Source organism: Heloderma suspectum, chromosome 3, assembly GCF_057233095.1.
Source record: "Heloderma suspectum isolate Gila_16-S chromosome 3, 16-S_ref, whole genome shotgun sequence".
Taxonomy (NCBI): Eukaryota; Metazoa; Chordata; class Lepidosauria; order Squamata; family Helodermatidae; genus Heloderma; species Heloderma suspectum.
In genome coordinates this window covers 231,776,906-231,804,254 of record NC_139460.1, presented here as the reverse complement: position 1 = coordinate 231,804,254, position 27,349 = coordinate 231,776,906, and the positions used below count along the sequence as shown (strand labels likewise).

Genomic DNA, 27,349 nt, shown 5'->3' with positions numbered 1-27,349 from the left:
GCCCGGCCGAAATTCAGGCCGGGGAGGAGGCTTCCCGCCTCGCCCGGCCGCGAACTCGAAAGTTTAAAACAAAAACAAAAAACGCCCCGTGATAGGCTACGTGACAATTAACGTAGCCTATCACGGCTAGATCTGCAAAGTCAGCCGTGATAGGCTACGTTAATCGTCACATAGCCTATCACGGGTGACTTTAAAAAAAAAAAAAAAGCGCGTACGCTAATGGCGGCCCCCATAGGGAGCCACCATTTGCGTTCCTTATTTGGTCACTGTAGTCTACGTAAATCTTTACATAGACTACAGCGACCAAATAAGGAACGGGAATGGCGGCTCCCTATGGGTGCCGCCATTTGCATACGCGCTTTTTTTTTTCCAAAGTCAGCCATGATAGGCTACGTAAACATTTATGTAGCCTATCATGGTGTTTTTTTTAAATCTAGCCGTGATAGGCTACGCAAATCTTTACGTAGCCTATCACGTTTGTTTGTTTGTTTCTTTTACTTGGAAATGGCAGCGGCGGCAGCCGGTCAGAAGACCAGCCGCCGCCGAAACACCACTGGAGCCGCCGCCACCAGGGACATTTGAGCAAGGTAAGTCCTGTCCCGGGGGGGGGGCAGACCGTTTCTCCACCAATTTCGGGGGGCCGAATGCACTGGCATTCGGCCTCCCCGAGATTCGTGGAGAAATTCTCTGACATCCCTACATCATTCTACCTGTAACAGCAATGGGTAGAACAGTGGCAATTTGCCCAAGGGCTAGCTAAGGAGCGTATGACTGAATCTGGATTTCAGCCTTTGCCCAGACAACATAGCAATGAGCCAGCATTGTCTGGCTATCAGTCATTCAACAAATGAAAAGAACCATGTTTGACATGAGTACTTTAAAAGGGGATTTTAAAATATGTTTTTTTAAATAAAGTCAGAATACCCCCCCCCCAAAAAAAAACCCTTTTTGGACTCAGTGTGAATGAAATCAGCATGACAAATCCACTGGGCACTCTAATAGTTACAATAATACAATCCTGGCTCTAAAAATTTAAAACTTCCATACTTTTATAATTAACAGGTTGTCCTAACTAAGTGATTCGCTTTTCTGTAGAAGTAAACATTTTCTTTTGGTCTTCTTTTCTAAAACACACACAAAAGAATATGTTAGACAAGAAATGTTACAGACTGATGGCTTGATACCGAGTTTAAGACTGTTTAAATTATATGAAATAATCCATTTTTGTTTCAAGCAACAGCCATGAATCTTTAACTGCAAATGTTATTGTATCACTGCACAGGATTATCATTATGCACACAAATCCAAAACTGCAGTTCGGAAGCAAACAGAAGATTTTTATCTGATTGTCTACATATTTGTTCTTTATTATTACAGCCCAATCTCCTTCTTAGTGCTTGATTAGATCATTAAATTTGTCCATAATATGCAGATTAATAACTCAAAATGACAAAGATAATTTAAGAATACACATGTAATGAGTTATATGCCAAACACCCACCACTATTAAATGAAACTGTGAGCATAAATTTCCTCTTGCTGTGCTCAAGAATAGTGTCATTCGTCTTCTCTTCTACTATAAATGATTCTATGCTTCAGGATATGAATGACACACTCATTGTTTGGGCTTAGAAAAAACACACAATATAAGCTAAAGTACAGCATTCTGTATACAATTATATTGTACCTTGCATTTTTTTAAATTTTCCCCATAGAGTCATTTGTACGAATACACTGAGTTCCATCCATTCTAAGGCCTATCTGAAAATGTTCAACAATGGAGCAGATTATAGTTGCATTTGCAAATATTGCTAAACCATGGTTTACTGCTATGCATGAATACAGCCATAGGCCAGGTTCAGACAGTCACAGGGGGAAAAGAAGGTATCACACGTGCTGCTTGCATGACCGCCATTTCCCTAATTACCTGTGACATGGTGTGGGTTGGTGTGTCATCTGAACTTGGCAAGGTAAGCAGCATGGGTAGCTTCTAACCACCCCAAATCCCTACAACAAGCCATGGGTTGTGGGGTAGTTTAGAAGCTATCCCTGACACACACCTCACAGGCTTTAGACGACACAGTAACCTGTGCTGCATCACAGGTAATTAGTGAAATGGCAGCCATGCAAGCAGCATGCTAGGGCAGGGAAAAGAAGCCACAGTGGTTTCTTTTCCCCCTGTGATTGTCAGAACCCAGCCAATATCCACTCCACAGTTGGAAGTTCTCAGATGGCCTTAGATTGGATGGAACTCAGTATATTAATACAAACATATCTGCATGGAATGTATTAGAACCATCGTTTAGTGTTACAATGGTGATCTGTAGCAAGCCTTGGGGTAACGTGGTCCCATTCCTCTGCGGTGTGACCATGAGGAAGAGTTCAGTTTCATTCTTTGTTCTTTATGTCGTAATGTCTTAAGTCTAGACAAACTGTGGCTAGTCTTCACTACTGCTATTAGAAACAAGCCAACTTCAAACCAGAGTTTATGAAGATGGCTTGTTTTCACTAATCATAGTTAAGGTTAATCACAGTTTGTCCAGGCATGCTTCGATGGAGACTAACATTAGGAAACAAAATGCAGACTGCCCAGTAAACAGAAGCAAAAGGCAAAGTACAAATGCATGACTACCAAAAACACTGGGATACAACATCCCCCACCCTCCAAGATCCTTACAACTGAATCCTAGCTTCAGCTTATCTATTCAGGCACTACCATGTGTACATACTTCTTTAATCTAATTTTTATCATATTTTATACTGCCATGCAGTATAATAGTCCTTTACCATTATGTTTACATGCAACAGTATGAATAACTGTCATTCTGAGTATTGATTGTATTTACAGAGCATAGTATTCATGAGCACTCATTAAAGCTGACTGCCATTTAACTGTACGGGAAATGAACAGGCTTCACATTTTAGCACAACCCTACCACCAAACCAATAGATTTGTTAATTAAAAAAAGAAAAAAGCCACATTGCCATCTTGCTTTGAAGTACTTTGCTTTGTAATGATGAATTCTTTATTATCTTTACATCTGTCTGGGTTAAATGACATAAACTTGAGGCAGACGATGTGGGTGGAAGTCTCCTTTCATTACTTTTAATATATCACTGATGTCTCTCATTTCTGGTTCTGTTAACCCAGGATGCAGCTATTTTCACAGCTCATTTGGATGGCACATGAAATGTATAATGAGTTTGATGCCAACGTTCTTTTTTCTTTTTCTTTTCATCTTCTTTTAGCCAGGACTTGTAGGCTGCAGTTCTCAAACTGAAATAATCCCTTGGGCTTCAGTAGCACTTTTCAGGTATCAAACTGAAGTGTACTAATGGGTAGTGGACTCTCCTTAATGTTCAAATTATTGCCCCATCCCTGATTATGGTGTTCTCTACCTTGCCTTGACTCCTCTGAAGACTGAACTAATTTAGAAGAGTGATTCTCAAACTGTGTTCTTCTGGGAACCTTGGGGTTCCTTGGAAGCTTGTCATAGGTTCCTCAGTGTCAGTGAGAAGATCATAAGCAGCAGACAAACTTTCCTGAAAGACAAGCTGGCACATCACCACTGAATGAATTTCCTCAGCAACGTGCAGCTGAGGAGAGTGTTGGGTGTTGTATCAAGTCACATGTTCAGTTTAGGGATGGTGGAGAATTCCGCCACGGATTTCAGTGAGGCCGAATGCACTGGCATTCAGCCCCCCGAAATCCGTGGTGGAATGGCCTGCCACCCCGCTGTGCCCCCGTGGATTCCCCCCGGGATGAGACTTACCTGGGGTGGATGTTCCAGATGGTGGCACCTCCAGCGGCGGCTTCGGCGGCAGTGGCAGCTGGTCTTTCAACCAGCTGCCGCAGCCGCCATTTGCATTCTGTTCTTTGCCGTGATAGGCTACATAAGTCTTTACGTAGCCTATCACGGCAAGCCAATAAAAAAAAAAAAACCCAGTGTACGCAAATGGTGGCGGCTACGGTGGCTGCCATTTGCATTCCCTATTTTTCGCCACTCTAGCCTACATAAATATTTACGTAGGCAATTAAGGCAAAAAAAAAAAGGGGAACCGCAAATAGCATAGTGGGTGCTATTGGTGTTCTTTTTTTTTCTTGCCGTTTTATCCTACGTTTATGGCGGGAAAAAAACGCAAATAGCGCTAACTACGCTATTTGTGGTTCCCTTTTTTTTCGCCGTAATTGCCCACGTAAATAGGCTAGAACAGCGAAAAACAGGGAATGTAAATGGCAGCTGCCGTAGCCGCCGCCATTTGCGTATGCCGTTTTTTGTTTTGGGGGGGGCATGCTGTGATAGGCTATGTAAATACTTACATAGCCTATCACGGCAGCCTGGCTGGACACAAATGGTGGCCGCTACAGCGGCCGCCATTTGCATCCACAGCAGCCCGTCCACGGCCGGAAGTCCGGCTGCGGACGGCCCTGGCCGGCTGCTCTGCGGAGCCGCCGCAGAGCCACCATGGAGCAGAGCCGTCCAGGCAGGATTCTGGGGGGGAGGACCATATCGCATCCCCCTCCATCGAGGATTCCGGGGGGAGGGACGGAGCGCCCCCCCCACGAACAGAATCCGCAAACAGGTAGGTCACTTTCGTACATCCCTAGTTCAGTTTACGTGGAGCAGCAATGAAGCACTGCAGGCCTGTTCAATGCCATGGATGATCTGAAAGTAGAGCCGAGCTGAAATTTCTCAGAAGACATTTTTCTGAGAAAATTTCTGAGGGTTTTTTGTTTGTTTGTTTGTTTACCGATCACCCTAGAAAGAGAAGGCCGCTTTGCAGAAGCTATGCTACTGCCACTAATAGAAACTGTTACAGAATTTCTCCTTCCCCTGGAGAAATTCAGTGAAATAGTCACCCCAGTTTTTGAGCCCACAAATAGGGTAGAGAATGTCAAGAGGCCATTAATGCAGAGCTCCACATGAGAGCCAAGTCCAAAATATGTCCTTTCTGAAGTGCAGAGGTTACTAGGCTAATGTGTGAGGTTCTGCAGCAGACAAATCAATGGGCAAGTTCTCACATCATGCTGAGAATAAGGCAGTGTGGGTGGGTGGCTTGTCCATTTCTCCCAACAGATGATTACCCGCTTTGTGGCTTGCTATGGCTTGTTTCTCCCTCAGTCCCTCTCAGTCCTCCTGGCAGCTGCTGGCACATATCCCAGGGGCCTCTGTGGCAGAAATCCTCATTTCTTTGTTCCCTGTGTCAGCACTCCTTCAACAATTGGTCCGCTGGGGTTGCCAGCTCATGAAGGAAACCCCTCCCTCCCACATCAGATCACCAAGTTTCTGAGCTCTTATGAATGCAGGAACATGTTCACAAACTTTTAAAAATGCATATATTTTAGGGGTCCTGTGCAAGTGCACAGAACCACAAGACCCCTTTTGTCAATGTTTTTGTCAATTTCATCCTCCATTTTGATGCTTCCCAAGTGAACCCCCCCCCCCCGCCCACATCAGATGGCAAAAAGTTAATAATTTTCTGAGCCCTAATGAATGTGGGAACGTATTTGCAATTGGGGAGGGGGATCTTGGGCAAATGTGCAAGATCGCCTGTCTGTTATTTAGCCAAGCATACTGATATTCCGCGCTTGTCAATTTCCTTGTCAATTTCATCCTCCACTTTGATACTTCCCTTGCTAGTGAACACTTAAAAAAAAAAAAGGCTCCTTCATGTTCTACTGAAGTAATAACACCTGTCCCTAAAGCAGCTCCTTCTATTCTGCAGCCTACAGACTCTTTCAGCCTCCCACCCTGCTGGATGCTTGTTGCTTCCCTTCACTGGTCTCCATTCCTAGCTGTCAAATGTACCTGGAGTTTACAGAGAAGTGTGTGGGATCGCTAAATGTGCGCAAATTTCAAGGTAGAGCAGGGATTGAGCGGGTAAAGATACACAAATTTCCAGACAGACAAGTGAAGTGGATCAGTAAACATACACAAATTTCAAGGCAAAGCACTAAACCGAGGGGAAAATTATGCAAAAGTCTTAGCAGCTGACATTCACTCCTGTGCACTTGCGCAGGCCCAAAAAATAATAAATGCAAACATGTTTAGGATACTCTCCAGTGCCCTTTCTTCAAGATTTCTATGGAAATTAAAATTAAAATCCATCCTTAAGTGGAGTACACTGAGAAGGGATGAAGGAGAATAGCAGCAGCACTAAGTCAGATCAAGAGGAGCAGCAGGGTTTTTTTGCTGCTCTTGCCAGGTGGCTCTCTAACCGTTCCCGAAAACCCATGATAAAATTGCCCTGCCAGGTTCAGACATAATGACAAGCCACCCTAAACAACCCCATTTCAAGCCATGGGTTCTCAGGGTGGTTTGTTTGCGAAAAGCAACCCACAATGGAAAAACTGCTCCAGGTTTGGGTGTCATGCTAAGCCACCCTGCAACCCCCCCCCCACAATAACAACCCCCGTGGCATGCGAACCAGGCCAATGAGGAAAGCATTCCCCAAAAGTAGAAAATTTGAAAAACATTGCTCAAGAATCACTCAAAGAAAGTTATTTTAACAATTAGGTTGCCTGAGCAACGTCTCAACAACATGTCTACATAGTGCTTTTATGGGGGATCAGATGCACTCATAATTTTGCATCAGTAGAGGTAGCTTGTTGCCTACAAACATTCTTGTTGCAATAAATGTGATGTTATTAAAAGTGCCTCTACTCTTTAAGAGCTTGCTTGTACTCTTCCAGAGGATATATCTTTTAACAGTAACATAAGCACTATTGATTATTTCCAGGCAATGTAAGGGATAATGCTTACATGTCTAGTTCTTCTCAATGTTTGTGAATATGAACCCAATTCCACCAACAGCCTGCCTCCCTCTGTAGAGAAAATCTGAAATCAGGATGCTTCTTTAAGCAGATGTCAATTGGACAGGAAATATAGATATAGATACTACGTATGTATGCCAGGTGTTTGGCTGCTGCAACAGCTTGAATGTAAAAACAACAACAGCAAATGCTGCATGTGCATGTTCAAAAAGCATGAAGTCATTGCATTTGAAGATGCTTAAGGAAATTCATACCTCCTAGGAATTCCTATTTATGGATGCCCACAGGCAACCCTGTATTCTGTAAACCTGGCAAACCATTTTCCAGGTCTCCAGTGTTATTAAAATGGAAAGAGATTTTGGAGTATGTTTGTGAAGTGACTGAGTTTAATTTCGATCCAGATAAACTTGCTAAACAAGGCAAGCTTGATGCAAGGACATCACTAATACACGTGAAATTGTTTGTTCCCTTTTGTGATACAGATTTTGAAATGTTTCTTCTACATTTCTATTGTAGAGTATAGACATAAGCCCTAACTACTAAACCATTAAAGTTTAGTCATCCCAGTCTTCAAAGCTATTCATAAACCTTTCTCTTTCAAATCATTTCAATCTATTAATATTGTCTTAATATTTCTGAAAACTATCTTGGATCTCAGCAATACTATTTACTCTGTATTAGAAATAAAACTTACAATTTTACCTTCCAGACTCATCCACATGGGAAAAATGCAAAGTTAGTTTAAAGGTTGTTTTTTTTCAGGAATTATGTCCTTTATACCACATCAGCATTTGTACCTGGAGACAGTGGAGAGAAATCTTAATCTGGTATGAATCTTTATCACAACTGTGGCCTTTGTTTCCCTCATCATAGGGAGAAACATGGGAGAAACTTAAGCAAAACATGTTTAGTCTGGAGGTTAATCAGAGAACCAATGGTAGGGAATGCAAACTTATACAAACAGAACACCCAAGGAAATGAATCAAGCAAAAACCTACAGATCACGGCAATGAACTCAAACCCTATGCAGAACAAATCACCCATGAAAAGTAAGGCAAGTTAGCTCCAGACTACTGGTAATCCATTATGCATTGCTTGGTTACGAAATGAAGGACGTAGAAAACATTTATGAATTACACCCCCAGACACAGCAATACACAACACATGCAGAAGCACTGTAATAAGGATGGGGAAACCAGGGATGCTCACATTTGCTGAGATTCTATAAACTCCACTTTTAAACTCTATTTACTTTACTCCTGCCCTAATTCCCAACCTGGTTTTCCTTTTGTTCAAACAGTAAAGGTGTGCATTTCCAGGCACATTTCTCAAAAGTGCACACTTCCCCTCCCCCATTAACTAAAGCATGAAAAAGGCAAAAGCATATTTGGGTTGGTGGGAAATGGATTTTCTAATGTGATTGCAAGTTTGGAAATGTGTGAGCTTTTTCTGGAAAATGCACTTACGTTGGTGTTTGCATTTGGGGTTGCAATCGGGGCAAGTTATGATTATTTGAAAATGGAAATGAAATTCTCATACATCCCTACACAATAATCCTTTCATGCACAGACAGGAACACTGTCTTACACATGCATACACTGACATTCACACATAACTCTTTCCCCAGCCAGAACAGCTGGGGGAACATAATGCAGCTTCTTGCTGCCTTCCCTCACTGTCCATCTTCCTCCTTCTCTACTAGGGCTGTGAAGGGACCCCTGATCTGACTCGGAAGACATTTTGCGGCTTCCTTGGAGGCCCGATCCAGCTCAGGCAGATTCAGGGGGGCCTGACCCACCTCATCCCTGAACCCGAAGTGGGGTTCGGATGGTGAACCCCACTTTGGGTGCCCCCGACAATGCCCCCGCGCAACCCCCCAGCTCCTTACCTGGTCCTCCTCCTCCTCTGCCGCGGCCGTTGTCCTTCTCCACCACCGCGCCGCTGCCGCCTTTGCCACCGCCATCTTTGCTGCTGCTGTCTTCGCTGCCAGCTCTGCCAGCTGCTGATGTCTTCGCCGCTGGCACCACCTGCTGCTGCTGTCTTCACCACCGCCACCATCTCCTGAGGCCTGGACATGCGGCGACTCGTCTTCTTCGAGGGAGTCACCATTTTAAAAATGGCAAACTCCTGGAAGTTCTAGGAAGTTGCCATTTTAAAAATGGCAACTCCTGGCAAGAAGAGTCGCCACGCATCCAGGCCTCAGAAGCTGGCGGTGGTGGCGAAGGTGGCAGCTGTGGCAAAAGCGGGAGTGGAGAAGGAGGAGAAGGTGGTGGCGGCAGCGGAGAAGGTGGCTCAGATAAGTACCTGTAGGTGCCGGGAGGGCTGGGCCAGGGGCCAAAGCTCCGAAGTGCACTGAGTGCTTTGGTGAGCCCCCAACCTGCTCTGGGTTGCTTCATGCCCCCTCCGCTTCACCTTGGAAGGGGCACAAAGTGACCTGAAGTGGCCCACTTCGAGTCGGGGTTCAGGCCTCAGGACAAAGCGATGCACAGCCCTATTCTCTACCATCACCTCTAGACACAAAGTCAGCAAGACAACCCCCCGCCCCGGCCTCTCCCCTTAATCATGTAGAAGAAGCCTGTTTACATGATTAAAGCATGATGAGGGCTTAGGACAGCATTCTAAGGAGGTTATTATTCTTACACTGCTTTAGGTGTAAAAAATCCTCTTAAACTGTCATTTCAATTTAGGATTCTGGAAAAGCATACTTGTCTCTTCCTTTTCTTAAACTGAAAGTCTGTAAAAAGGTAAATTTCTAGGCTGAACAAGTTAATACATGCAGAAGGAAAGCAGTAGACCCTGTTTACCATACACAATGTGATAGAATATCATTATGAAATAATTAATCTAATGGCAAGGGTCATTTTAATGTTTTTAACAGTCAGCATAAAAGTGAAAGCAATATAGGTCCAGTCCTACATTCATTACCCTGCCTCTACACATCTCACAGAAACAGCTGCATGATGAAATAGGAACAAACCCCAACAATCAAATAAGTATATTTATAATTCAAATGCATTAGCATCCTAGAGATTGAGTTAGGTGCCCTTAAAAATAAATAAATGTTGATTAAATTTAAAACATGCAATTGGAAGAAATATCAAAGTGCAGAAGCTAATTATAGAGTGTTGCAAGAAAGTCATTATGGACTAAATTGCATTCCAGCAAAAAGTGTATTTAGGAATAAAATGGGGAAAGCATGAGGTCAGGGAACAATGGTACGAAGGATTTTATATACACTAGCAATAGGTCTACAGGAACTCTTTTTCTACTCCTGGTTTAGTGACAGGAGGACAAAGACTCTCCCCCCACCCAAGAAAGAATATGTGAACTGACGTTGTATTTTGAGTTGTGGAGACAGCACAGCCCTATTTCATCTGTAGAAAATACAGAAAAGATCTTCAGTACATCAAAGTTACATAAAATTCTCAGTCAACAGGAAAAGGGGAGCCTTTCCCCACATTTACTCTTATAAAGCTTTTTTCCCCGCAACATTCCTCAGATATTTTGTGTAAGCAAGAATCTCCAAATTCACATTAAAAATGTTCTTAAGTAAAATTTGGTGACAACTGAAGTTTATGAGTTTGATCCAGGTTTAGTCATGCTCAGAGTTAACCCAATGAAATCAATTACGTTAGCCATGACAAGCATGCCCCATTGATTTCAATGGGGCTGCTGTAACCATGATTAAATCTGGATCCAACTTTGTATCTGAAATGGGGTTACCAGGGATAGGAATAGGGATAGGTTCATGTTTTGCTTTTTTAATATTGTCTGCTTTATTGATTTTAAAATATGTTTAGTTAGAAAGTGGGATATTAATATTTTTGTTAAATATATAGATAACATTTTACCCATATACATCCAACTCCTCTATGAGCAAATAAGCAGAAGCAGCGTTCAATACCTTCATCCCTCCTGGAGTGTATGTGCTGGACATGCAGTTCCAGAGATTGCATCTCTGCACTTGAGACTGTGTTTGGATTTCCCAATTCTAGGATTTCCCAGTTTTAGACCGGTCACCGTGTATTCAGCTCTCAACAAATACTTAGCATGGTTTGCTTTGAAATCTACTATTCGTCTAGTGTAAGCAGGGGTGTCAGGCGTCTTTCAGCCCAAGGGATGAATTCCAGTAAAGAAAAGCTTTGGGGCTGTATTCCAGTGGTGGGCGGAACTGAAGACAAAAGGGGCAGGGCCAGAGTGCGCGCGTACTTGCGCGCACACACACACAGCATATTTTAGCTTAAAGCTCTTACGGCCAGTAACTAAGCCTTAGGAGAGGCATTTCAACCTTTTAGAAAACTGCATAAAGGTTGGGACAGCTACCAAGTGGTGGTCGGGGGAAAAGGGAGTGGAGCCAGGGAAGGAGTGTGGCCACTGGGGGAACTCTGGAGGGCCATATTGAGACCCCAAGTGGGCCAGTTTTGGCCAATTCACCTGAAGTTCAACTCCCCTGAGTTAAAAGGATGTATCATAGTACGGCTGGAAGAGATATCTACTTGATACACTGGAGAACAGGCAGTACCTGATTAGATGGACTAATTGTCTGATTGAATATAAGGCACCTTCATATAGTCATTGTTTTATGTGTATTCTCGAGGGGACATTTGTGCAAGTAAAGCATTTAAAAGTAAAACGAATTACGTTACTTCATACTGATAGACCAAGATTATTTTCTGCCGCCCTGGAATCCATCAGGCTGAAGAGAAGACTAGAAGAACATTTTAAATTGAATAAATAATGTCCATCTGCCTTGGTATGGTCTATCTGACTGGCAGTGATCTCTCCAAGACTAAGGAAGAGATCCGTACTAGCCTTGCCACATGATATCTGTTAGCTCGTGAATCCAGGATTTCAACACGGCACCTTATGAATGCAAAATGTGTGCTCTCCCAATGAGCTGTAGTCAAATAGAATCCCTTTTTGATCATGCTTTTGATCAGGCCCAACACAGTTTTTGATCATGGCCGCTGGCTTCAGGCTACATCATCCACTTTTACCCTGGAACCACAAGAAATGTGATCCTGGAGACCAGGCGTAATGATATATGATCCTACTGCACCCTCAGATATGAAACACAAGGAAGGAATACAAACACTACAATGGGCTCGAAGGAGTCCCCACATGTAAAAATGCCTGACTTAATTAGTTCATACGTTTTTAAAAGAAGAATGAGATGGCAAGGCATAACAGATTCAAAAATTGCTTTCATTCATATTTAATAAGAACACACTGTCTACGTTGTATGAAAAACCATAAAAGGCTGCTTTGTATTTGTTGTTTCTACTGAAATACAGAGAAATACTTCTCATAATGATTATTGCATAACTAAGTCTCTGTGCACAAAGCAGGAGGGAAAAGAACTTGCTGTCTGTGATTCTAATGATGCATTTATTCCAAAGCTGAATTACAGAATTTAGATGTTTCTCAAATTTGAAAAACTTCCAACTCCACTTTCATCTACATCCTCTTATGTAGAAGTTTTATTTCTCAAGGGAGATGAGGTAAGAATGAATCCCCCCCCCAAAAAAAAATATTGCCAATGGAATGGATTAGACTGTTGCTTCTCATATAATAAATGTAGGTGTACAAAAAGCCATCTTGGGAAACAAACTTGATTTCCATTCTTGCCTGTGTTATTTATGTATCATAAACAGTGCAATGTTTATTCAGATATTAGTCTCACTGTGTAATTGTGTTTAGGATTGCAGGCGTAGTTTCAATTAGCATTTCTGTATCTTTGAGACAAATTCTGGCACATAGCGAAACTGGTTGATTCAATGAAGATGTGTAAAATCTACAAATAGCTGGAGTGTGTGTGTGTGTGTATGTTTGTTTTTAAAGAATATTAATGAAACATATGCTGTCAGATGTCACATTTTCCCAGCACTTGTTCCTCTAGGCAGTACCAAATACATATCTTCCTGAACAAGCATAGAAGTATTCCTAGGAGACCATATAGTGCCAACTGCCAACCATGTAACCACACTAGCATACTGTGTAGAAAAGGACAGCTGAATGGAAATATGGGAAGGCACACACAAACTTCCCATTCTCCATAATGACTTTTTAGGCTGCCTAATCACATGCCAAGAAAGAAAATAGGCCTATCTTAGTCCTTCAAGTGCAGACACTGAATTCACAGTGGGAGTTGTTCATCTTTAAGTATCCAGCAAGTTTATATATCATCTGAACTTGTTCAAATGCTTCCTAGCTAATTAGCTGATTGACTCTTGCTCAGATTACCAGACATTTGCATGTCTACCAAATCTATCACACACACAGACATACACACACACTGCAGTTTATATGCTAGCACAGCGTTCCCCAACCTGTTGCCCTCCAGATGTGTTGAACTATAACTCAGAGCATCTGGCTGAGTATTATGGGAGTTGCAGTCCAACACTTCTGGAGAGCACCAGGTTGGGGAAGACTGTGTTAGTGACAGTACAAGAGGCATAGGTGAATAACATTAAAACCAACATCAAAATACCTAATGAATCAAAAGAGTTTTTGCAAGGTAGTTTCAATTAGGGATGTACGAAAGGTACTTACCTTTCATGAATTATGTTTATGGTTGGGGGGGAGGCGTTCCGTCCCTCACCCTGGAATCCTCACCGGGAGGGGTAGGCGCTCCGTTCCTCCCCCCCCCCCGGAATCCTGGCCGGCCGGCTGTGCTCCGCAGCGATTCTGGCCACTGGCCACTGGCTAGACATCTGGCCACTGGCTAGCAGGGACACAAACAAAAAAATGCGCGTATGCGCATTTTTTGTTTTGTTTTTAAAAAGTCAGCCATGATAGGCTACATAAACATTTACGTAGCCTATCACATTTTTTGTTTTTTGTTTTAAACTGGAAATGGCGGCGGCAGCCGGTCGGAAGACCGGCAGCCGCCGCCAACCGCTGCCGGATCCGTGGCAGACTTTTCGTACATTTCAATTCAATGGTATCTAAGCTTACAGACTGAAAAAGGGGTACAGAATCAGATTGCCCTCAATTTGTTGGACACGACTGAACAACAATATCAAAATAAATACCACATCTGATCATAGAATCATAGAATAATAGGGTTGGAAGGGGTCTACAAAGCCATCGAGTCCAACCCCCCCCCCACTCAATGCAGGACTCCAAGTCAAAGCATCCCTGACAGATGGCTGTCCAGCCTCATCTTGAATGCCTCCCGTGTGGGAGAGCCCACTACCTTCCTAGGGAATTGGTTCCATTGTCATATTGCTCTAACACTCAGGAAATCTTTCCTGATGTTCAGCCAGAATCTGGCTTCCTGTAACTTGAGCCCATTATTCCAGTTCCTGCACTCCGGGATGATCGAGAAGAGATCCTGGCCTTCCTCTCTGTGACAACCTTTCAAGTACTTGTGCTATCATATCTCCCCTCAGTCTTCTCTTCTCAAGGCTAAACATGCCCAGTTCTTCCAGTCTCTCCTCATAGGGCTTTGTTTCCAGTCCCCTGATCATCTTCGTTGCCCTCCTCTGAACCCTCTGAACCCTCTCCAGTTTGTCTGCATCCTTCTTAAAGTGTGGTGCCCAAAACTGGACACAGTACTCCAGATGAGACCTAACCAGTGCTGAGTAGAGGGGAACTAGTACTTCCTGGGATTTGGAAGCTATGCTTCTATTAATTCAACCCAAAATACCATTTGCCATTTTTGCAGCCACATCAGATTGTTGGCTCATATTCAGCTTGTGATCGACAACTATTCCAAGATCCTTCTCACTTGTCGTGTTGTTGAGCCACGTATCCGTAGGGGTGGACGAAAGTCACTTACCTGTCGTCGAAGGCCGTTTGCGGAGGGGGGGAGGCGCTTCGCTGGTCCCCCCACGAAGTTCAGGCTGGGGGGGGAGGCTTCCCACCTTGCCCAGCCAAAATTCAGGCCGGGGGGAAGGCTTCCCGCCTCGCCCAGCCGAAATTCAGGCCGGGGAGGAGGCGCCTCGCCTCGCCCGGCCGCGAACGCGAAAGTAAAAAACAAAACAAAAACGCCCCCTGATAGGCTACGTGACGATTCACATAGCCTATCATGGCTAGATCTGCAAAGTCAGCCGTGATAGGCTACGTGAATCGTCATGTAGCCTATCACGGGTGACTTTAAAAAAAAAAAAAAAGCGCGTACACGAATGGCGGCCCCCATAGGGAGCCGCCATTCGCGTTCCTTATTTAGTCGCTGTAGTCTACGTAAATGTTTACGTAGACTACGGCGAAAATAAGGGCAACGCAAATAGCGACCAAATAAGGAACGGGAATGGCGGCTCCCTATGGGGGCCGCCATTATCCGTACACTCTTTTTTCTTTTTTTTCAAAGTCACCCGTGATAGGCTACGTGACGATTCATGTAGCCTATCGTGGCTGACTTTGCAAATCTAGCTGTGATAGGCTACGTGAATCGTCACGTAGCCTATCAGGAGGCTTTTTTTTTTTTCTTTCATTGCAATGGCGGCGGCGGCAGCCGGTCGAAAGACCGGCTGCCGCTCCCGCCTCGCTCGAACACCCGCCGAACCGCCGGCCGGACCAGCCACCGGGAGGGACATTCAGTGAAGGTAAGTCCCATCACGGGAGGGGCGGGGGGTGGGGGGGTTCGGAGGATTTCTCCCTGAAACTTGTTCGGGGGGCCAAACACGTTGGCGCTTGGCCCCCCGAAGTTTCGGGGAGAAATTCTCTGCCAACCCTACGTATCCCTAGGGATAGCGGAGAATTTCTCCCCAAAACTTCGGGGGGCCGAGAGCCAACGTGTTCGGCCCCCCAAAGAAGTTTCGGGGAGAAATTCTCCTCAACCCCCCACACCCCGCACCCCCCCCGGGACGGGACTTACCTTTCCTGAATGTCCCTTCCAGCGGCGGGTCCCGGCAGCGGTTCATTGGTCTTCGTCAGGGGCGGGAGCGGCAGCCGGTCTGTTGACCGGCTGCCGCCGCCGCCATTCCAATAAAAGTTAAAAAAAAAAAAACGCCCCCGTGATAGGCTACGTGACGATTAACGTAGCCTATCACAGCTAGATCTGCAAAGTCAGCCGTGATAGACTACGTAAATCGTCACGTAGCCTATCACGGGTGACTTAAAAAAAAAAAATAAGCGCGTACGGCTAATGGCGGCCCCCATAGGGAGCCGCCATTCACGTTCCTTATTTGGTCGCTGTAGTCTACGTAAAGATTACGTAGACTATGGTGAAAATAAGGGCAACGCTATTTGCATTGCCCTTATTTTTCTCCGTAGTCTACGTAAAGATTTACGTAGACTACAGCGACCAAATAAGGAACGCGAATGGCGGCTCCCTATGGGGGCCGCCATTAGCCGTACGCGCTTTTTTTTTTTTAAGTCACCCGTGATAGGCTACATGACGATTTACATAGCCAATCACGGCTGACTTTGCAGATCCAGCCGTGATAGGCTACGTTAATCGTCACGTAGCCTATCACGGGGGCGTTTGTTGTTGTTTTTTAAACTTTTTATTTCGCGGCCAGGCGAGGCGAGGCACCTCCTCCCCGGCCTGAATTTCGGCTGGGCGAGGTGGGAAGCCTCCCCCCCGACCTGAACTTCACGGGGAGAGCAGCGAAGCGCCTCCCCCCCACCGCTAAAAGCTGTGAGACCAGGTAAGTGGCTTTTGTGCACTCCTACGTACCCCCCATCTTGTAACTGTGCATTTGGTTTCTTTTTCCTAGATGTAGAACTTGGCATTTATCCCTATTAAATATCATTCTGTTGTTTTCTGCCCAGTGTTCTAGTCTATCAAGATCACTTTGAATTTTGTTTCTGTCTTCCAAAGTATTAGCTATCCTGCCCAATTTTGTGTCATCTGCAAATCTGATCAGAATTCCCTACACCTCCTCCTCCAAGTCATAATAAAAATGTTGAAGAGCACTGGGCCCAGGACTGAGCCCTGCGGTAACCCATTCGTTACCTCTCCCCAGTTTGAGAAGGTCCCATTGATCAGCACTCTTTGAGTCCAATTCTGTAGCCAACTGTGGATCCACTGGATCGTTGTTTCATCTAGCCCACTTTGAGCTAGTTTGCTCATCAGGATATCATGGGGCACTTTGTCGAAAGCTTTGCTGAAGTCAAGGTATATTATGTCTACACCATTCCCTCTGCCCACAAGGGAGGTGACTTGATCAAAAAATGAGATCAGATTCATCTGGCAGGATTTGTTCTTGACAAATCCATGTTGGCTTCGAGTAATCACTGCATTGTTTTCAAGGTGCTTACAGATGGATTGCTTGATAATCTGCTCCAGAATTTTCCCAGGGATTGATGTCAGACTGACTGGTCTGTAGTTCCCAGGTTCCTCCTTTTTACCCTTTTTGAAGATAGGGACAACATTCACCCTCCTCCTGTCATCTGGCACTTCACCCATCCTCCATGATTTCTCAAAAAGAATAGACAGTGGTTCTGAGAGTTCTTCTGTTAGTTCCTTTATTACTCTAGGATGCAGTTCATCTGGCCCTGGAGATTTGAACTCATTCAAAGGAGTTAGGTGTTCCTTGACCATATGCCTATCGATCTCAAGCTGTAGTCCTGCCCCTTCAGCCTGTACTTCACCTTTGCCAGGGGGGTCATAGACCCTCTTTTGGGGGAAGACTGAGCCAAAGTAGGAATTGAGCACTTCTGCCTTTTCTTTGTCATCTGTTATCATTTTCCCATCCTTATTTAATAGCTGAACCGCCATTTATTTCCTCTGTCTTTTACTATGAACATAGCTAAAGAAGCTTTTGTGTTGCTTTTAGCATCCCTTGCTAACCTCAGCTCATTCTCAGCTTTAGCCTTTCTGAAACCATCCCTGCAAGTCTGTGCTGCTACCTGCCTGTACTCTTTCTTTGTTGCTTGGCCTTCCTTGCACTTCCTATATGTGTTCTTTTTTTGTTTTCAGGTCATCTCTAAGCTTTTTGTGAAGCTACCCTGGCTTCTTCCGTCATCTTCCAGCTTTTCTACTTGTTGGAATTGTTTGTAATTGTGCCTTGAGAATTTCCTTTTTTAAAAGCTCCCACCCATCTTGGACTCCTTTTCTCATTAGAGTTGCTTGCCATGGGACCTTACTGATCATTGTTCTGAATTTATTAAAATCAGCTTTCCTAAAATCCAGGGTAAGCGTCTGACTAAACTCGGCATTTGCTTCCCTTAACTCAAGAACTCAAGTATAACATGGTCGTTTTCCCCCAAAGTTCCTGTAACTGCTACTTTATACACTAAGTCATCTCTGTTGGTTAGGATCAAGTCAAGGATAGCCAATCCTCTAGTTCCTTCCTCCAGTTTCTATAGGAGGAAGTTATCAGACACACAAATCAGGAATTTCCTGGAGGGGCCATGTTTTGCAGATTTTGTCTCCCAACAAATATCGGGGAAATTGAAGTCCCCCATTACTACTACATCATGCTTCCTTGAAACATTGGCTATTTGCTTTTCAAAAGTTTCATCCTTGTCTTCTCCTTGATTGGGTGGCCAGTAGTAGACTCCTACCACCAGGTTCCTTTTATTCTTTGCTCCATTTATTTTGATCCAGATGCTCTCGATGGGGCTCCCAAGCTCATTCTCCTGTATTTCTGTGCAGAGATATTGTCAGGGTGGAAACTGGGCCCATAGAGCCCCAGAGCAGTTCTGATTCTGAGGAGGAACAGCAATCCGTGGGAGAGGAGTTTGCTCATCTCTCACAAGCACAGCAGCCGGCAGAGATTCCTCCTGCCAGCATTCCTGGGATAGATAGTGACCCTGGCAATGAGAGAGCGCTGGAGGGGGGCTTGCTGGATGCTCAGCGCAGACGCAAGGAGTGACGACAGATGGAGGGCACCGAAAGGAGGCGTTCCCTCGTTTGGCGCTCAAACAACGGTTGCGTCCCAAGGACCCAAGGGAAAGAGGGAGGATCTCTCCCTAGCCCATAAGTTCAGAGTCTTCCTGTCGTTCTTCTCCTTCAAACGGGGACCAACTGCCTTACCTGGAGCTTAGGCTACTCTGCTATCTTTCCCCAGTGCTGTCCCTTGCTTAGTCACTAGTAATTAGTATCTGAAAGAGTCATAAAGTAATAAAGGAATAAAGTCTTGGAAAGAATCCTCATTGTCTGTGTCCTGAGTTGGCTATTGGTGGGGACTGCAAGAGGCAGCTAGGGTGCTTCTGACAGATAGGTATTTTGCACATACAGTGCAACCCCACCTCCCTTTCTGTTCCTCCTGTTCTTTTTGAACAAGTTATATCCTTCAGTTGCTGTATTCCAGTCATGAAGTCATCCCACCAGGTCTCTGTTATACCTATCAAGTCATAATTTCCCTCTTGTATTAAGAGTTCAAGTTCGTTCTGTTTGTTTCCCATACTCTGGGCATTAGTATATAGACATCGAAGACCATGTGCTTCATAGTCTGGTTTTCTTCCTACATGTTTGTGAAGACTATTATTGGGTAGGGATGTTAGAGAATTCCACCACGGACCCCAGGGGAGCCGAATTCCAGTGAATTCGGGCCCCCAGAATCCATGGCAGAATGGAGCCCCCCACCCCACCACCCCGCGAAAGCCCCATGAAATGGAGCCTACCTGGCTGTGGCTCCAGCTCTGGCGGTGGCGGCAGCTCCGGCTGCTGCTGAGCTGCTGCATCCGCTATTTGCGTCCCTACGCCAGCCCATGATAGGCTACATATATATTTACGTAGCCTATCTCCACTAAACCGGGAATGCAAATGGCGTAGGGGTCGCCATTTGTGTCCCTTCTTTAGCTGTGATAGGCTACGTAAATATTTACGTAGCCTATCGCAGGCTTGCGTAGGGACACAAATGGTACCCCCTACGCAGGACACCATTTGCGTCCGCACCAGCCCGGCAGTGGCTGGAGGCCCTGCTGCGGGTTGGCTCAGCCGGCGGCTCTGTGGCCTGGCCGTGGAGCAGAGCCAGCTGGGCAGGATTCCAGGGGGGAGGAATGGATAGCCTCCCTCCTGTCAAGGATTCTGATGGGAGGAAGAGATTGCCTCCCCCCACCTGCGGAATCCAGCAGAGCCAGGTAAGCGGGATTTCGTACACCCCTATTACTGGGCGCTATTAGAGCTTTTCTCTCCGTTGCGGTGTATGAGCCTTTGTCCATTGTTACCCCCACTTTACATCGCCCTTCCCCATAGGATTCAGTTTAAAGCCCTCCTGATGAAGTTCTTCATACAGTGGCCAAACACATTCTTCCCATCCTTTGTGAGGCGCAACCCGTCCCTTGACAACAGTCCATCTTCCAGGAAGTATAGCCCGTGGTTCCAGAATCCAAATCTCTTGTGCTGGCACCACCTTTGTAGCCAGTCATTCACCCAGAGTATTTTTCTTTCCCTTGCTATCCCTCTTCTAAATACTGGAAAGATGGATGAGAAAACTATCTGAGCTCCAAAGTTCTTGAGTTTCCTTCCCAAAGCTTTAAAGTCTGATGTGATTTCTTCGTAGCTCCACTTGGCAGTATCATTTGTTTCCACATGGATGAGAAGAAAGGGATACTTGTCAGTGGGCTTGATGAGTGCAGGCAACCTTTCAGTCATGTCTCTAATCCATCCGCCTGGGAGACAACATACCTGGTGAGTCCATGGGTCTTCGCAACATACTTGGGTCTCAATCCCATGCAGCAAGGAATCTCCCACTACTACTACTCTTCTCTTCTTGTTGTTGTAGGCCTGGGTTTCATCACCTCTGCTTGACTGACCTTCAGCCTCTTGCTCACTCTCATGCGGGTTCCCCTGTAATTCTTCCTCTGCAGGCTGTCCTCCAGTCTCATCCTCAGGTACCTGGAATCGGTTCCTCGGCTCCACTGCTTCCACTAGCGCAGAGTGGCATCTAGTTCATCTTCTCCTAACTGTCACCTTTTTCCAAGGAGTTTCCTCTGCTGCATTTTTCCTCACCTCAGCTTTTCCCACTTCTGCCTCAGCTTGATGTTGCTCTTCAAGCTTCTGCTCTTCACTTTGCTGCTGTAGTTCCCCTATTCTCTCCAAGAACTCTTCATGTTCTCTTATTCCCCGGTGGGTCAACAGTCGCTGCTCCAGTCCCCTTACTTTTTCTTCCAGCAGCGTGATCAACATGCACTTGTTGCAGGTGTAGGCCATGTTGTTCTCAGGCAAGAAAACAAACATTTCACACAACTTGCAGGTCACCACCACTGGGGAGTCTTGTCCTTCCATAGCATCTTTTCCCGTTTTGTGTCTAGCTTTCTGATTGTTCTAGACTAGCCTGTGCCTGCTCCTCTACTCACCAGAGGTTAAAAGCAGAGTCCCACTGGTGTGGAAGTGTGTGTTACAGGATAAACAATTTTTTAAAAATTGTTAGGGGCCTTCCCCTTGACCTCCCCTGCCAAACTCCCCTGGCCAACTCCTGTTTGCTCCCCCTGTTCACTTGCTCTGGTCGCTCACTCTCTGGAAACTTGCTTGCTCTTTTGATTAGGGATGTCTAGGGATGTCAGAGAATTCTGCCACAAATTCCAGTGAGGCCGGATTCTTTAGAATCTGGCCCCCTGGAATCCATGGTGGAACGGCCTCCCCCCCCACAAAATCCCCCACAACGGAACTTACCTGGGGCGGATGCGGCAGCGGCTCCTTGCAAGCAGCCATGATAGGCTACGTAAATACTTACGTAGCCTATCATGGCAAAGAGCAGGGACACAAATGGCGTAGCAGCCACCATTTGCATCCCTGCTCTTTGCTGTAATAGGCTATGTAAATACTTACGTAGCCTATCACAGCTGCTTGCAAGGACGCAAATGGCAGCCGCAGCAGCCCGGCTGAGGATGGAACTCTGGTTGCACATGGCCCCAGCCAGCGGTTCCGTGGAGCCGCCATGGAGTGGAGCCAGCCAGGGAGGATTCCGGGGGGAGGGCCGGAGCACCTCCCCCCCACCACGGATGCTCCTGCGTGGAGCCAGGTAAGGGATTCGTACATCCCTAGGGATGTCAGAGAATTCCTCCACGGATCTCAGTGAAGCAGAATGCCAGTGCATTCGTCCCCCCAAAATCTGTGGCAGAATGAAGCCCCCCTACCCCATGGAAGGCGTGCAAAACAGAGCACTTACCTGGTGCTATTCATGCTGCTTTGCAAATGGCGACCGCATCTGCGGCCGCCATTCGCTTCACCATTTAGGCCGTGATAGGCTACGTAAATACTTACGTAGCCTATCACGGCTAACACAGGGACACCATTTGCGTCCCTGTGGAGGCTGTGATAGGCTACATAAGTATTTATGTAGCCTATCATGGCAAAAAAAGGGAACACAAATGGCGGCCGCTGTAGGCGCCCCCATTTGCATTCCTGTTTTTTTGCCGTGATAGGCTACGTAAACATTTACGTAGCCTATCATGGCAAAAAAAGGGAATGCAAATGGCGGCTGCCTTAGCCACCGCCATTTGCATTCCTGTTTTTTTTGCCTTCTTTGGGCCCCTGTCTTTTGTCATGATAGGCTACGTAAATATTTACATAGCCTATCACGGCCAAAAACAAGAACGCAAATGGTGGCCACCGTAGCCACTGCCATTTGCAGCTGCAGGCTCCAAATGCCTGTGAATGCACCCGGCCGGTGGCTCCATGGAGTTGCTGCAGAGTGGAGCCAGCCGGGTTAGGATTTCAGGGGGAGGTGCGGAGAGCATCCCCCCTACCGCAAATCACCCCTGCAAAAAGGTAAGTGACTTTCGTACATCCCTACTTTTGATGAAAGAGTCCTCACATATACCACTTTTTGGTCCGCAATTTAAGATTATTTATTTATTTCATTTCTATACCACCCAATGGCTGAAGCTCTCTGGGTGGTTCACAAAAATTAAAACCAAAGAGCACACAGTAAAACAATATAAAATATAAAGACATTAAAACCACAATATAACAATGCTACCAGAATAAAACCAGAGTAAAACCTAGCAGAAATGCAGAGATTTAAAATACAGATTTTAAACAGCAAAGCTAAAAGTCTAGAAAGCTAAAATGCCTAGGAAAATAAAAAGGTCTTCACCTAGTGCCAGAAGGAATACAATGTAGGTGCCAGGCGAACCTCACTAGGGAGCTCATTCCACAGCTGGGGTGCCACAGCAGAAAAGGCCCTCCTTCTAGTAGCTACCTGCCTCACTTCCTTTGGCAGGAGCTCATGGAGGAAGGCCGCTGACGATGATCTTAAGGTCCAGGCAGGCACATATGGGAGGAGGCGATCCTTCAGATAATGAGGCCCCAAGCCGTTAAGGTCTTTGAATGTTAATACCAGAACTTTGAATTGGGCCTGTAGTAAAAATGTAACCTAAAAGCCATTGTATGTGTCTTAAGCAGCACATAGTACTGTAAGAGCTGCGCATGCCTGGAATGAGCAGACAGTAACCCTAAGATAAGGTTGCTAAGCAAACCGCTGGCAACCACTCAAAAGTAACACGCTGGCTGAGGAATGCAAGCTAAGTGATAAAACTGTAGCGCGGAGGTTGCCCAGGGTCGACTCTGCTTTGAGCGTGAGCTCCTTTGTCGAACTGTTTGCAAACAATAAAATCGAGTTGGACCCAGCCTGAAGTTGACTCTCCTTTTTGGGGCAAATTGGACTAGCCTCCAGGGGGCGAAACTAGCATTTTGTGCAACAGGCCTGGAAATGGACTGGCAGCCAGTGCAGCTGGAAAAGTACTGGCGTAATATGAGCTCATTGTCCAGCCCCTGTTAGCAATCTTGCTGCCCTATTTTGGACCAGCTGAAGTTTCTGGACCGTTTTCAAAGTCAGCCCCACGTATAACGCACTGCAGTAATCCAGACGAGAAGTTCTCAGAGCATGGATAACTGTAGCTAGGCTATCTCTGTCCGGATAAGGGCGTAGTTGGTATACCAGCCTATTATTATTATTATTATTATTATTATTATTACTACTACTACTACTATTACTATTATTAACATTTCTATACCGCCCCATAGCCAAAGCTCTCTGGCGAAAGTCACAAAACTATCAATAGTCGCATAACTTCATAAGTAAGTTTGGAATATGAATGATATTTCTCAGGGTCCACGGATGCCACCTTAGTAGCAAGTCAAGCACCAGAAAAGGAGAGAGAGAGGGATAAAGAGAAAGGAGGAAGAAAGAAGCAGGGAGCAGCAGACACTACAAATGCTGCACCAGTACAACAGCTGTCGGGTAAGGGAGGTTGTGAAGCCACAGATGGGGGCTGGGGAACAGGGTTCAGACTCTACTGTATTCCTCAATTTGTGTTTGGGAACTCAACTCAGACTTCAGCTTAGAAATACATGTGCAGGAATTAGTTTAGTTTACTGAGCCCAATTCTGAATAGAACCTGCGTTTGGTGTATTCACCCATCATCACCAGATCTGAACAGTCTGGATATGAAATTCCAAAGTATCTTACATTATTTTATTGGAATATTTAAATTATGTGCCAGAGTTTGTTTCTAATTTACTAAAATCATTATTGAAGCAAACTGGAAAAACAATGCCACATCCAAGCAACTTGTTTGATATAGTTGGATCTGGACTATCACAGCAATGATTGGCCTAATATACTTTGTTCACGTAGTACAGAGGTCGTACACATGGTGAAACAAGTGTTATACTGGCATATTTCCTCCCATTGTGCTTGGGCTTCTAGGGGTATATATCTTGGGATATGTAAACTCAAACTCCTACGGCAGGCAGCTTCCTACACACCAAGGATGTTATAAAATGTAGTTTTCAGCAGGCACATAAGGAAAACTACATTTCACAGGCTGCTGCCTTGGAGGAGGAAGGAAAGAAGGAAGGAAGGAAGGAAGGAAGGAAGGAAGGAAGGAAGGAAGGGACCACTCTCCTTGTTGATGCACAGCCATCTTGAAGTGAGTGAGGGTATTGTGTGTTTTGGGGGAGAGAAGAGTCCCTCGGCTTGCATTTCAACCTGAACTACAGAATAACTATGGGGGATGTCCCAATTCAGGATACTGGCTGACTTTGCAGGCACACAACCTCATATTTTGAGCCATCAGAGGCCATTTCAGGCAACATCATTAGCGATTTGTGTCCAGTACTTGAAAGTTTAATATAATATCATACAGTGCAGCCAGCTGTATGAGTCAATTTAAAACTCTGAGGGGAGGGGGGTGTTTTTGTTTTCAGTGTTCTCCAAACATGCTTGTAATTGTTGACCCAATTCCTCCCTCCTGAGCTGAAGGGAGTTTGCCCATCACTGAGAGAGAAAGAGAGACCAAGAACCCCCACCCAGCCACCCCCACCCTCCTGCTACTCAGGGGTGGGCAACTTGTGGCTCTCCTGATGTTTTGGACAACAACTCCTATCTTCCATCATCATTGGCCATGCTAGCTGAGGCTGATGGGAGTTGTAGGCCAAAACATCTGGAGGGCTTAAAGTTGCTACAGCAACAGCCATGGGGCGGCGAGAGAGAAAGGAAATACATATTGCAGATTCTAGAGCACTAGCAACTAGGTAAGGGTGGGATTATGAGGTGGGATTATGAACTAATTTAGAAGTCTTTTGTGAGTGGGAAGAATTCATTCTTCACTTTTCTTAGTAATTGCTAAATTAAAAAAAAACTTGGGGAAAGCTGGCTAATCTCTAGAATTAACAACATCACTCACCAGATCCATGTAGCTCTTGTTTATAGATTAACTGTGCCATCCTATGCATGTCTATTCTGAAGTAAACCCTCTTAAATTCAATAGAAGTTACCCTCAGGTAAGTGTGCATAGGATTGCAGCCCTGGGATAATGAAATATTGAATCATTGCAGGTGCATAGGGGGGAGAAATGATGAGACAACACAAATAGAGTTGGGATAAAACGGGGCCACATTTATTGACATATTACAATCTGCGAAGGACGCACCGGCGGGCACATAGAAAACAAGTAATCATGACAGGTATAGAGTGAGGCATTCGTCATCTGAGGCATGGCGTCTACTGTAGCCACCCTGCAGATCGATCCACCCAATTCTGGGCTGGGAGACCTTCCCCTGTCACCACCCCTCGAGCCGAGTGGGTGAGGAGGGTCAGCCTCAAAGGTAAGCCTTATCTCCCAACTCGGAGCCACAAAACTCGGAGCCGAGAGCCTCGGGCCTTACCAGTCACCTGAAACGGTGCCCACGAATGCTCACCTGTCCTCTCCCCCAGTGGAGTGCCCACCCGGAACCGCCAGTACAGTTATGTGGCCGGGTAAAAATAGCAATCGGATGATACCAATTAGCCTACATTACTCCCTATCCCACCAGCAGTATGAAGTACAGATGGACGAAAGGGACTTACCTGGTCCCGCAGCTTGCTTCGCGGTGGGGGGGAGGCGCTTCGGTTCTCCCACCGAAATTCAGGCTGGGGGGGGAGGCGCCCCATCCCTCGCCGCTGAAATTCAGGCCAGGGAGGAGCGCCCCGTCTACCCGGCCGCGAAAAAAAAAAGTAAAGTAAAAACAAAACAAAACACACCCATGATAGGCTACATAACGATTTACGTAGCCTATCACAGCTAGATTTCCAAAGTCAGCCGTGATAGGCTATGTAAATCGTCACGTAGCCTATCACGGGTGACTTTGAAAAAAAAAAAAAGCGCGTAGACTACGGTGAAAATAAGGGAATGCTATTTTTACGCCGTAGTCTACGTAAATCTTTATGTAGACTAGATGTGCCAAACTAAGGAACGCAAATGGTGGCGCCCTATGGGTGCCGCCATTTGTGTACGCGCTTTTTTTTGTTTTTTTTTTCAAAGTCACCCGTGATAGGCTACGTGACGATTTACGTAGCCTATCACGGCTGACTTTGGAAATCTAGCCGTGATAGGCTACATAAATCGTTACGTAGCCTATCACGGGTGTGTGTGTGTGTTTTTACTTCCCTTTTTTATTTTTCAATGGCGGCGGCAGCAGCCGGTCAGAAGACCAGCCGCCGCCGCCGCCCCCGCTGAAACGCCGCCAAAACGCCGCCGGGACCCGCCGCCGAGAGGGACATTCACATGAAGTAAGTCCCATCCCGAGGGGGGGGCGGGGGGCCGGCGGAGAATTTCACCACCAATTTCGGGGGGCCGAATGCGTTGGCATTCGGCCTCCCGGAGATTCGTGGAGAAATTCTCTGCCATCCCTAGTATGAAGTAGGCAAAAAACCCATAGCCCAGCCAATCTGGCTAAGAGCAAAATTCCTACTCGGCCCCCAATAGGGCAACCAGTACAATCCACACTGCATGTTGGGTGGGAGGGAGGGAGCCAGAAGAGCCAGAATGAATGAGGAAAGGGGGTGGGGAGGCCTAAATATCGGCCAGCTCAGCCCCCACCCCACCTGGACGTCAGGAGCCCACATGTCCCGCCCTTCCCCCCCACCCGCAACATCCCCCCCCCCACGGCCAGGCAAGCTGGACGTGGGGTGAGGGGACTTGCGGGTGCATAGGGGGGAGAAATGACGAGACAACACAAATAGAGTTGGGATAAAACAGGGCCACATCTATTGACATATTACAATCTGCGAAGGAAGCACCGGCGGGCACATAGAAAACAAGTAATCATGACAGGTATAGAGTGAGGCATTCGTCGTCTGAGGCATGGCGTCTACTGTAGCCACCCTGCAGATCGATCCACCCAATTCTGGGCTGGGAGACCTTCCCCTGTCACCACCCCTCGAGCCACGGAACCCGAGTGGGTGAGGA

General features: G+C 45.9%; 1 protein-coding gene across 1 annotated transcript in view; it reads right to left on the bottom strand.

The window, feature by feature from the left end:
- TCERG1L (transcription elongation regulator 1 like) overlaps positions 1-27,349 on the bottom strand; it is a 333,395-nt gene that overhangs the window by 149,507 nt on the left and 156,539 nt on the right. The gene's annotated exons all lie outside the window — the stretch shown is intronic.